Source organism: Erigeron canadensis, chromosome 8 (assembly GCF_010389155.1).
Source record: "Erigeron canadensis isolate Cc75 chromosome 8, C_canadensis_v1, whole genome shotgun sequence".
Lineage (NCBI taxonomy): Eukaryota > Viridiplantae > Streptophyta > Magnoliopsida > Asterales > Asteraceae > Erigeron > Erigeron canadensis.
The window spans coordinates 5,412,981-5,425,384 of record NC_057768.1 but is presented as its reverse complement, the minus strand read 5'-3'; positions in this window follow the sequence as shown (position 1 = coordinate 5,425,384).

Genomic DNA, 12,404 nt, shown 5'->3' with positions numbered 1-12,404 from the left:
CTTCACCTGAAGTTGTTCAAGAAACTGACAGTATCGCTGATGATGTCTTCCATGACGCCTCAGCGAATCCTGATTTAGGGGACGCTGAGGATGACAATCCTCAGCAAGAAGAACCTGTCAGTGACTCTCCTGTCAGCAATCTTGAACCAATTCTAACTGTTGATCTCTCTAGCTATCCAATAGTTACTGGTGATCCTATCTCCACCTCATCCACTGCGCCTACCTACTCTTCCATTCATTCTCCTGCACTCAAATGGACTGCTGACCACCCACTTGACCATGTAATTGGAAATCCAACCAATGGTGTTCAAACCAGATCAACGACAAGTAATATTTGTCTCTATGTCAATTTTCTTTCTCAAACTGTTCCTTCTAACATTGGAGAAGCAATGGCTGATCCCTCTTGGGTTGAAGCCATGCAAGAGGAACTTACCCAATTTGAAAGAAATCATGTTTGGTTTCTAGTTCCTCCTCCATGTAAGGAACCCATTGGTACTCGATGGGTGTATAGGAACAAAATGGATGAAGCTGGTATTGTTGTCCGCAACAAAGCCAGACTGGTGGCACAAGGATATACTCAAGCTGAAGGCATTGACTATGATGAAACCTTTGCCCCAATCGCTCGTCTTGAGGCTATTCGCTTCTTTCTCGCTCACGCTGCTTATAAAGGCTTCATTGTCTATCAAATGGACGTCAAGAGTGCATTTCTAAATGGTACTCTTGATGAAGAGGTCTATGTCAAGTAGCCTCCTGGTTTTGAGGATCCAAAGCATCCTCACTATGTTTATAAGTTCAATAAAGCTCTTTATGGTCTCAAACAGGCTCCCAGAGCCTGGTATGATACCCTTTCTACCTTTCTTTTAGACCATGGCTTTCATAGAGGAACCATAGATAGCACTCTCTTTATTTTCAAAGAGAAAGCTCATGCTTTGTATGTTCAAATATATGTCGATGACATATCTTTGGTTCCCTTTCTCCTAAACTGTGTAAGAAGTTTAGTACTCTTATGTCAAGCATGTTTGAAATGAGTATGATGGGTGAGTTAACCTCCTTCCTAGGTTTACAAATTAAGAAACTTCCCACAGGCATTTTCATCAACCAAGAAAAATACATTAGGGACATGTTGCATAAATTTGACTTCACCCATGTCACTCCCAAACGCACACCTATGTCTCCTCCCAATAATCTTCATGCTGACCCAGATGGGAAGCATATAAATCCCACTTATTACAGAGGTATGATTGGCTCGCTATCAGGCCTCTCCACGAGAGTCTCACCTCCTCGCTGTAAAGCGAATCTTCAAATATCTTAAAGGTACACCCACCTTGGGTCTTTGGTATCCTAGAGATTCTAACTTCGATCTTGTTGGCTTCTCAGATTCTGACTATGCTGGATGCATGCTTGATCGAAAAAGCACCAGTGGTGGTTGGCAATTGCTGGGAGGAAGACTAACTAGTTGGACCAGTAAAAAGCAACATACTATCTCCATCTCCACAGCTGAAGCAGAATATGTTTCTGCAGCGAGTTGTTGTGCCCAAATGCTTTGGATGAAGCATCAACTCACTGATTACGATCTGGAATACTCTAAAATTCCAATCATGTGTGATAATACAAGTGCTATTGCTAGTACACACAATCCTGTTTAGCACTCCAAAACTAAGCATATTGATATTCGATATCACTTCATTCGTGATCATGTCATGAAAGGAGATGTTGAAATCTATTTCATTCCAACTGATGATCAACTAGCTGACATCTTTACTAAACCCTTGGATGAAACTAGATTCAAACTGCTTGTAAGCAAATTAGGAATGCTGAATGGAGAATCAGCGACATGACTGTCATGTCTGCTACTCAGCAAGTGAGTTTGTCTTACTCGCCGATCCCTGTTGCTTTGGGAAAAAGCAAAACAAAGGCAATGGAAAGCCAAAAGTTTCCATCTAGTCCAATAGCAAACGGTTATTGGTAAAGACTTCTAAAATCCGTTGATCCCTGTTGCTTTGGGAAAAAGCAAAACAAAGGCAATGGATAGCCAAAAGTTTCCATCTAGTCCAATAGCAAACGGTTATTGGTAAAGACTTCTAAAATCCGTTCATCCTTGTTGCTTTAGGAAAAAGCAAAATAAAAGCAATGAAGAGCTAAAAGTCTTCATCTAGTCCATCAGCAAACGGCTATTGGTAAAGACCTATAAAATCCGTTGATGGCTGACAATTTGCCAAAAATTGTTTTATCAGCAACCTTATGTTAGTCATAAGATCACTAACCTTCATTCTCTAAAAATATGTCTCAGCACCAAAAATAAATCCTTCTCTTAAAAAGAGGTGCTGAAGCATTTTATAAATAAATTATTATCATACATATCTTTTCGATATTAAATAAAACATAGGACTACATCTGAAACTAACTATTTTGGATGCAACTATGTTGGTAATGTGGCACTCTTTTGAGCCATCTGTTATATAATTCCAAACTAAAATTTACCCACTTGTTTCTCTTGAGTACGTCACCTGTCCACTTGAGGCTGTTACTGTGCATATGACTGTCTGGCTCTGTCTGACGCATAAACGACACGTGCCTTTGGGGGCTTGCTTGTCTTTCTTTCACACCTCTCAGTCAGAATCCGGGCACACTCAAGTATTTGTAAATATTTTTTTTTAAAAAACGTTACTCACAGAAATATTTTTTATATATACATATATCTTTGACAGTTGTTAAAAACAACTGTACAGTTTGAAAACGAGGAGAGAGAGAGAAAAACCCTTTTGTCTTTTCATTTGACCAATCGTGTTCCATCACCATACCCTATATATACAAACTCATACTCATATTTCCACTTTCACGCTTTCTTTCAACTATTCATCTTCTCTCAAATCTCTTAAAGTCTCTCAAAGTATTCATCTTTTCTTAATCATATTATCTCCTTCTTTTGATCTATTCATCTTCCAATCTCCTTGTAAATCTTTTCAATGGCTTCCTCATCTGAAACTCCGTCTGCTTCCGCCGCCACTAAACAAATTCCAAAATCTTACTTAAATTGTTCTACTTATTCTCCTTCTTCTAATGTTGTTAAATCTTCCAAAATCTCTTTTGCTGCATCAGAGATGGTTGTTAAACCTAACAACCATCTTGGCTCGTTTGACGTACCAAAAGGTACAAAAGGATATAAGCCAATGCTAAGAAGATCTTTGTTCATCTTCTTAGAGAATTCTGGTGGACGTGTAATTATAATGATGAAACTAAGTCCATCAGTGGTACAGTTAGGGAAGAGACGAAAACCATCACTATTACTCCGGCGTCCCTTCGCCAAACTTTTGGGTTTCCTCAAGAAACCGATAAAAATAAATTTGTGGAGCCTGCTACTGAAAGTGAATAGAAAGCATGGCTGCCGTCGATTGGGTTCAACTATAACCTAAAGAACCCTCCAGCAACGATCCACAACGATCCTCTAAAGCAAAATCTTCCAGGGATCTGGAGAGTTCTTTTTACACATGTAATTCAATGTATGGGTGGAAATTCTGGATCTTATAATCAGGCATCCACTACTTCTATGCCAATGATTCATGCTCTTGCAGAAGGGAGGTTTGTTGACTATGGCTTTTTGATCTTCAATGATATGAAGAACAAGATCTCTCTAAACAATAGGTCACATACAGTGCCCTTTGTTAGATTATTTTTGGTGATTTTCAAGGAAGCACTTGGTGATGCTTACTTGCTGCCAGACGCTTCAACAATCCCAATTGCAAGGGTTGGGAACAACATCTATAAGCAACCTGCTAAGATCACTGTTGCTCGCCTCACTTCTCATATCAAAGAGGTACTCTTCTCTCTTAACCCTTCTTTATACCCGAAAGACAGCGACTGGGAGGCAGCACTTCTTTCTGATGAAGTGGCTGGTACGGTCGCCGTGGATGCAGATGTGCCTTCAGAGGCTGACTCGCTGGAAAACCCCCCAGCGACCTCCAAAGCCTCTAAAAAGACCAAACTTAAAGCTAAGGCAGCATCCCCAACACAAAATATTCAATCTTCACCCTCCGCTGTCGTCCCAAAACGAAAGCGGAGTGAACCAAAGGGCAGACCAAAGGTTAGGATGTCCTCTACGCCCAAGGACACTAGTACCCAAGCCACCCCATCAGCAGCCTCCCAACAGGTTGTTGACGAGTTAAATGGGAACAGCAGGCAACCACCTCAAATTTCTGTAGGAGAGGTTGGTGAAGAAATTGGGTCACCCCAACCCACTAGAGGTCAAAGTCCAACTCCACCCCAAATAAATATTCCCCCTTCATCTCAAATACCTTCTGAGTCGTTGACAGCAGCCAGATCACAGGTGATGCTAGAGTCAACAAATTCTGCGGCCGATGATATCTTGGTGGAACAACACACTGAGGTTGAGGCACCAGGTTCCCTTAACCCTCCATCTACTCCTGTCTTGGAAAATGCTTTTGCAGGGACCGAGACAAATATCTTTGGAAATGTTACAGATGAAGAAGCTGGCAGCAAGTTTGACCCCTTGGATGATGATGCTGAAATCACACTCGCTGCAGCTGAAGAAAGTGAAGAAGATGTTGTTAGCGGGTTTCTGGCTGAAGACTTGGGATATGTGCTTATTTCTTTTCCCAATCATTTTGGTGATGTCCCAGAGTCTCTTGGTGATATGCCACCACCTCCCAGATTCTCCCCAAAGCCCACTGCTGACTTTGAACTTGATGGTCACTTTGGAAAATTTGAACTTGAATTAGATGATGTTGAGCTTCAAAAAAGAGTTATGATGTGCAAAATGGTGAAAATGAAGCCAGCAATATATGTTGAGGTTGACGAATTGGATGATGAAATCATCATGGAAGTGCCACCATTACACCATCCTGATTTCTTTGGCCTTCCGTGTTGTAAGTACCCAGTGTCGCTGAAGGTCCTAAAAGTACCTTCTCCTCAAGAAGCGACCACTGCCTTTACTGCTATCAACTTGCCTGGTTTGGATTATGTGAAAACCTACCAGTTGCAAGAAATCTTAAGAAGGGTGCAAGTATGCCAAAGTCAAGGGAATAGACATGGCTACTTATATGCATGGTTAGTTGACAAAGTGGCTGAGCTTAATTTGGGAGCATGGGCGAAGTTTGATGAGTTGGTCGCTTGGAACGATACATTGCAAGATGAGCTAGCTGAACTTAAAGACAACATATTTGGCATCAAGAAAGCTCATCGTGCAAGCGAGCTAACCCACGAGCGCCTTCTTCGCCAAAATCAAACCTTATTGGACGCCAGCATGAAAAGGGTTAGTATTTCAAACACTTCTATCTCAGCATCCCTTGAAAACTTGAAAAATGAATTTCTGAAATCTAACTTGGCCACTGAGGTGCCTGGTCTTGTTTCTTCGCTAAATCACTCTCTCAATCAAACATTCTCTTCACTGCCCATCTAAATCAACTCAATCATACCGTCTCCACTTTCTCCAAACATCAAGATAATTTTCTCACCATTCTTACCAAGGAAATCTCTTCTCTAAAACCACAATCTTCTTCTTCTGCTGCCACTTCTGATGATAGAACTCTTCAACTTGAAAAAGAAGTTGGTGAGCTTAAAGGTATGATGCATGAGATGTTGGGCCTCCTTAAATCGAAAATGGAAGCTGCTGATACCTCAGCTACTTCCAAGGGGGAGAAAACGGCTGAGGAGGTCCCAACAAATAAAGTTCAAGTTGAAAATGCTCCCCCTGTGTCCCAAAATATTGAAGTTGAAGCAAATGCTGAGAAGGTTGATGAACCGGCAGCTAACGTTGAGGGGGAGCAAGTAAATAAAGAGGCAGCTGAGAAGACAGCTGAGAAGGGGCCAGCTGGTCTTACTGAAGTTGTTCCAAAGCCTGCTGAGGTTGTGTCAGCGAGGCTAATCAATGTATCCTCTTTTAAACCAACTTCTGAGTTCCATGCTGCTCTTGAAAAGAGATTTGCTGACAAAGGTAAAGTAGTCATGGTTTCTCAAAACAAGCCACCCAAACCTCGTCAGCAAGAAAAATTGATGGTTGGAGCCTTTCCAAAAACAACAACTGCCTCTACTGATCTTTCTCCAGAAGAAGTCGTTCGTCGACATGAAATGCTAAGTAGAAAGAAAGAAGAAGAGCTTTCAACCAAGTTCATCAGTGAGCAGATTGTTAATGAGGAATTAAAAGGTTCTGATGAAGAAACAAGGAGTTTGGGCTTGGAGGCACTTAAAAAGGATGAAGAGTTATTTTTTGTAAAGAGATTAAAGACCTTGGTGGAGAGTCAGGTTGCTTATCTTGCTTCAAGAGAAATAAGACAAAGAAAAGAAGAAATTATTAAAGTCACTCCTACTCTCACTCAGCAAGGTATGAATTTAAGCTTGCAAGGAAAAGGTATGCCCAAGTTGTACAATCTAAAAAATGTCAAACCTGCTACACTTGGGCCAACTGAATGGATAGAAATCTTCAAGCTCATAAGGGATAAAAAGAGCCCACAATATGATCCTTTACTCAAGATGGCTGGAGAGCAAATTAAAGATATTAGAAGTAAAGAAAGAAAGTACAAGGTAAAAGACTTTTTACTCAGCTCTGCCAGACATCCTTATCCTCCTCCTCCTCCTCAGCAACCAAAAAGTGGCATCAAAAGGACAGCTGCTGGATACGCAGTCTCTCAGCTTCCCTCTATTCTCAGGGCTGTCCCAAAATCTAACATTGAAGAAGAGCCACTTCTTAACCTTAAAATGCCTTCAAGAACTCTTTTTGTCGATGGAGCATATGATGAGAAGCTGGGAGGACTATGCTTTTGCAATGTTCATGGTCACGAACTCTTCTTTCGAACAAATGAAATTGGCCTTGCCTCTTCAGCATTCCTTATAAAGATTAGAAAGTATTGCATCAGATCCTCCAAAAATCAAGAGTTTGTGAAGATGATAGATCAAGAACTGTTGAAGCCAGAAAGGCAAGGAGATGCTGATCTGATCAAGGCTAAGGAAGAATGCATGTGGGAGTAGTTAGCCTATTTGTTTGTAATGTTTATATTGTGTAACAATTTTGTCATATATAAAATCAGCGTTTCCATCTATCTATCTTGTAAATTTCTCCAAGCCCATATGACTCACTCTCAGCTAAGTCTCCTCAGCGAATAGGGGGAGATTGTTGAGTCATGGATTCGCTGAGAGACTCAGCGAGGCACTTCATCAGCGAGCTCTCAGCGACCTACATTATCTTCGAGTTAAAGGATAAGTTCAATGACTCACCATTATATTTGTAAGTCAAATATGGGCGGGAAAATGAAGATAAGAAGAATGGTCCTAAAGACACGTGTTGATCAAGAAGATTGAAGACATGTGATCATGTACCGAAACGGTACCTGGGTCATTCTCTCTCATACCGGATTTGGAAACAAACAAGATGAAGACAGAGAACCCTGCAGATCTGAGAGATCCACCAATAGATGGTTGACAACCTTGAGGTGTCAACATCTATTGGGTTGTCATGTGATTCCCATCTCTTCCTATATAAGGAATCACTTGACGTAGCCGCAACTCTTGTTAGTGCAGTTCTGCAATTGTCACTTTGTGTGTTTCTTATTATTGTAGAACATCTAAGTTTTTGTGTGTCAAAAACTTAACAAGTATTTTTCTTTTTTTTTTCTTTGTAAACCAACCATGTATTCACTGTTTAATTAATATATACATATAGTTAAACGTGTTTACTTTATTTGTTTGTGTTTACTTAATTAAGTTTACATTAGTTGTGATTTAACTTAATCTATGCAAACGTGGGACTTTCAAAATGCAGAATAATTATATTCAAAATCATGTTTATATCCAAGAATTTTAATTTAGTTTTGTGATTGGCTTATCGAAGGTTACCTTCAATCAAAGCCTGCAAATACATTAACAACATTATCCAAATTTTGCAAAACTTAAAAGAATATAATGAAGAAAAAACTTTTTTCATTTATGAGTCTTATTAGTTTTATAAAGATTGAAATGTTAAGAAAATTTCTCTGTATACATGGGTGACAAGATTGAGTTGAGTTAACATCTTTATCAACCATTGGTTAATTGTTTCCCTTTTATGCTTATATGAAAATAATATTGTTAATATTTGCAGCCTTCAATTGAAAATGAAAATAAAACGCAAAATCAAAGAGATAAATATACTAGCCACTAGGTTTTTTGCGACGAACTTTTCATCGCAAAATTTACCATTTTCGTCGTAAAAAATCATTTGCGACGAAAAATGTCGTCGCAAAAAAGTTAACGCAAAAAACATTTTGCGACGAAGTTTTGTGGGTCCCACTTTTTACAAGAAAATGGAAAAGAAAATGAAATTGTGTTTCGCGACGAATTTTTTTTGTCGCAAATTCTTTTTCGCGACGAAAAGTTTTGTCGCAAAAAACATGTACAAAACTGAATATTATATTATATTTTATTTTTGTGCAAAATTTTTGTTTGAATTTTTCAACTAAAAAATGGAGGGGAAATAAATACAATTGGAGGGAAAATGAAAAAAAAAAAAATCATACTACCAAAATAGTAAAAAAATCAAAACTCAATAATTTTTATAAGAAAAATATACTTATTTATTTCAATCATCCAACAATTCCACTAAAATCTAACATATTTAATTTGCAATAAAACAATCAAATAATTATACATTAAATCACACATTCATGATACCATTGATACATCAACAATAATTGCATAACAAATTACATTTATAATAAATTATACAACAATAAAAAATAAAATTTTCACATTTTTGCTCCTCCAATAAATCTGAAAATATTCAAATAATAAATAATTAATAAATCTAGAAATTGATTTACAAATATGATATATATATATATATATATATATATATATTTACGAATGAATATAACAAAAGAAAATGATGATCAAAATAAAACAAAGGCAAGAAAAAATACCAAGTTATAACGGCTGTGGTGGGTGGTGCGACGTATGGTGGTGTGGCAGGGTAGTATGGTTGTAGTGGTCCGACGTTTGGAGTGGTGAGTGGTAGTGGCTAGAAAACTGAAATCAAAAGAAAAATGAAAACAAAAGTTATAAACAAAACTATAATTAAACAAATGAAAAACTGAAAAAAAAAGTAAAAAAAACCTACCGGTCGTGGTGGTGTCTGTCGGCTATTTTTCGATGACTGGAGGCGGCCACGGTGGTGGAGGGCGGTAGCAGTAGTAAAGGGTGGGAAAAACATTAGATGGTTATAAAGAGGATGTAACGGGCAAGATCGTAGTGAATGTACAAATTCCGGTGACTGAATGCGGCGACGCTCATATCTGGGCGACGAACGTCGGTGGTTGGCCGGATTTATGATGGGGGTGAGAGAGAGGGAGATAGGTTGGTGTGTGTTTTAGTGGGGATGAAGTGAAGGATAAGGTGGAGGTAAGGTTTATATAGTTAGGGTTTTTTTTATGGGTTTGAGCTTTAGGTTAGTGTATTGGGCTGATTTTATTGTTATTATTTGGCCTTTTAAGAATATATATAAGACTTACTTGTATTTATATAAAATAAAATAAATAAATATAATTTTGCTAGTAATGTTTACAATGTAATTTATATATGTTTATAAAATAAATAATAATTTTTTGATTATATATATATATATATTTATAGATATTAAAATTATTTGTAAGTAAAATAAATAAAAAGTATATTTACTTATATAAAATCCATAAACTTAATCACTTTTTTCACATTTTTATAATAACACATCTATATATATAATTAATATATATAATTAATAGAGGTTATGAAAAAGATGATGTGACATTATCATCTAAATAAATGTACGATTTTTGCTTATTTGTTAAATATATCTATATCTATATATATAAATTTATTGATATTTTCTAATAATAAGATACCGCTATTATGGCTCATATTTAATCATTAAATTATTTTATAAGTGTTGTTAACAATACTTGGTCAATGATATTGGATTATATAAAACACTAAAAAACAAAAAAAGTTATAGAGATTAGTGAATGGATTTATGTCATTTTCAACCTTTTAAAACACTAAAAAACTTGGCGGGAAAATTTCTTCACCCCCGCGGCAAAGATAAAAATAAAAAATTGTTGGGAAAAATACATTGCGACGAAAACATTTTGTCGCAAAAAACATTTTTTTTAAAAGAATCATAATTATTATTTTTTCGTTGCAAAAAACTTGGCGGGAAAATTTCTTCACCTGTGTTTAGCTATATAAAAATTAAAAAATGTTTAGAAAAACATATTGCGACGAAAAAATTTCGTCGCAATAAACTATTTTCCGTAAAAAATTCAAAACTATAATTATTTCGTCGCAATAAACATTTTTGTCGCAAAAATCCGTCGCCAATTTTTAAGTTTGACTGCGAAAGTCAAAAAGTAAATTTGTTTATCGTTTAGCTGGTTTTTTGCGACGAAACCCTTTTCGTCGCATAAAAGTTCGTCGTAAAAAACCGGATTTCTTGTAGTGAAGTTTGGTAAATAATTTTAAAACTATACTAATTTAACATGTATTTAATACATGTGACGTGGATATGAGGGATAACTTGTCCAACAATAAGGGAGGTCGGGTAAATCTGATTCTAGATTTGGAAACATTTTCGAAGAGGACATAAAATTTTGAAGCTTTTTACATATACTCTTTCTATCCCATTAATAGTATCCAATTTTGAATTTTCAAAGTCCTTTCTTTACAACTTTGACCAAAAATATTTTTATTTTTATTGCGTGATACTTGGTGAAAGTTATATGAATATATTGAGGTTTAGATGTGTTTCCATTGAGTATAACTTTTGCCAAGTATTATATATTACAATAAGAAATATTTAAGGTCAAACTTACCAAAAATAGACTTTGAATATTCAAAACTCGACACAATTAAAAAAAACCACCTGCCATTGTTTAGTACGAGTAATTTGTTTTTAATTATTAAACTTAGAGTAACTTCTACAGATGTACTTGAAGTATACCCCTGATTACTCTTTTGGTACAATATTTTGAATCTCTACTCGGACCATATCTAAACTTTTCAAATCCTACTCGTACAATACCTTAGATTAACAGTTGTCTATTTGACTATTAAGGCTATCCATTTGAGGACCATTTTTGTTAATTTTTTTTACCAAGTAGACCAAAAATTTAATTATTTCTATAACAACAAATAACAAAATTTATTAATTAACAAAGTATTATATACATAAGGACGGGCTATCTACACACATCAACTGTTTGAAGCAAACACTACCAAAACGCCCCATTTTTATCTAAAACTCTCCGTTTTATACCTCGTTTTACATAAAATGCCGCGTTTTGCCGGTGTGTAGATAGCAAAACACTATTTGAGAATTACATGTGGTATGACACTCATATCAAGGGAATGACAGGTGTCATTCCCCAGGTTTTGGTGCCATTTTACATAAAACACTAAGTATTAGTTGAACGCCTCGTTTTATGTAAAACTCCTTGTTTTATACCCCGTTTTACATAAAACGCCGCGTTTGGCCGGTGTGTAGATAGCAAAACACTATTTGAGAATTACACGTGGTCTGACACTAAGGGATTCCCCTGTTTTTGGTGCAATTTTACATAAAACGCTAAGTATTATTTGAAGTGTCTAAACTGGCCATTTCATTTCAAATGTATATATGCCAGTGCCGTTTTCTTATGGTTTATGTAATTGTATTTTGAAATTTTTATAAAACTTGAATTTACAATATAGACAGTAAGTTATCAGTTTTTAATCAAGCGAGTTTTTTCTAAAAAATATAGGTTTTTTTATGCTTTTAAATTCGATGAGTGTAATATAGTTAAATGAGCAGGGACGTTTGCACTACCTAATCTAATAATATGTGTAATTTTAGCGGTTGTGGAGTTGTCACGTTTTCTTATTAAACTAATTAAAACTGAAAAGTAAGTAGAAGCCGCAACCGCTTATTTAGCGAGAGGCTAAGTCTGAAAATAGTTTGAAAAAGTGAATAACAGTAACTAAATTAAAATACTTGTTTGGCATCTCCGATCTCATGGTATGACCAAATATCATTCTACCTACTTGCTAGTATGTTGGAAACTTAATCATGGCTCAAATTCTCGTTCGATTCACTTTGCCTAAATTACTGTTGGTCCCTCGTCCCTCTCTTGAACGAAATAACAATACTACTACACTTTTCTTCTTATTGAAACGGCAGGTTTACACACACATATATAGATTTTGAACCAGTACATACCAACAGGTATGACTGTCCAAACCGACACCAAACTTATAATTAACGTACCTATTCTAAGATACACATCCCTTCACAAACTAAACTGCCTATAACCGAAAATAACTTCTATTCGGTTATACACTTTATTCTTGACATATTAGACCCCTAAACTTATATACGTAACCATTGACACACATGGATTAATAGATTA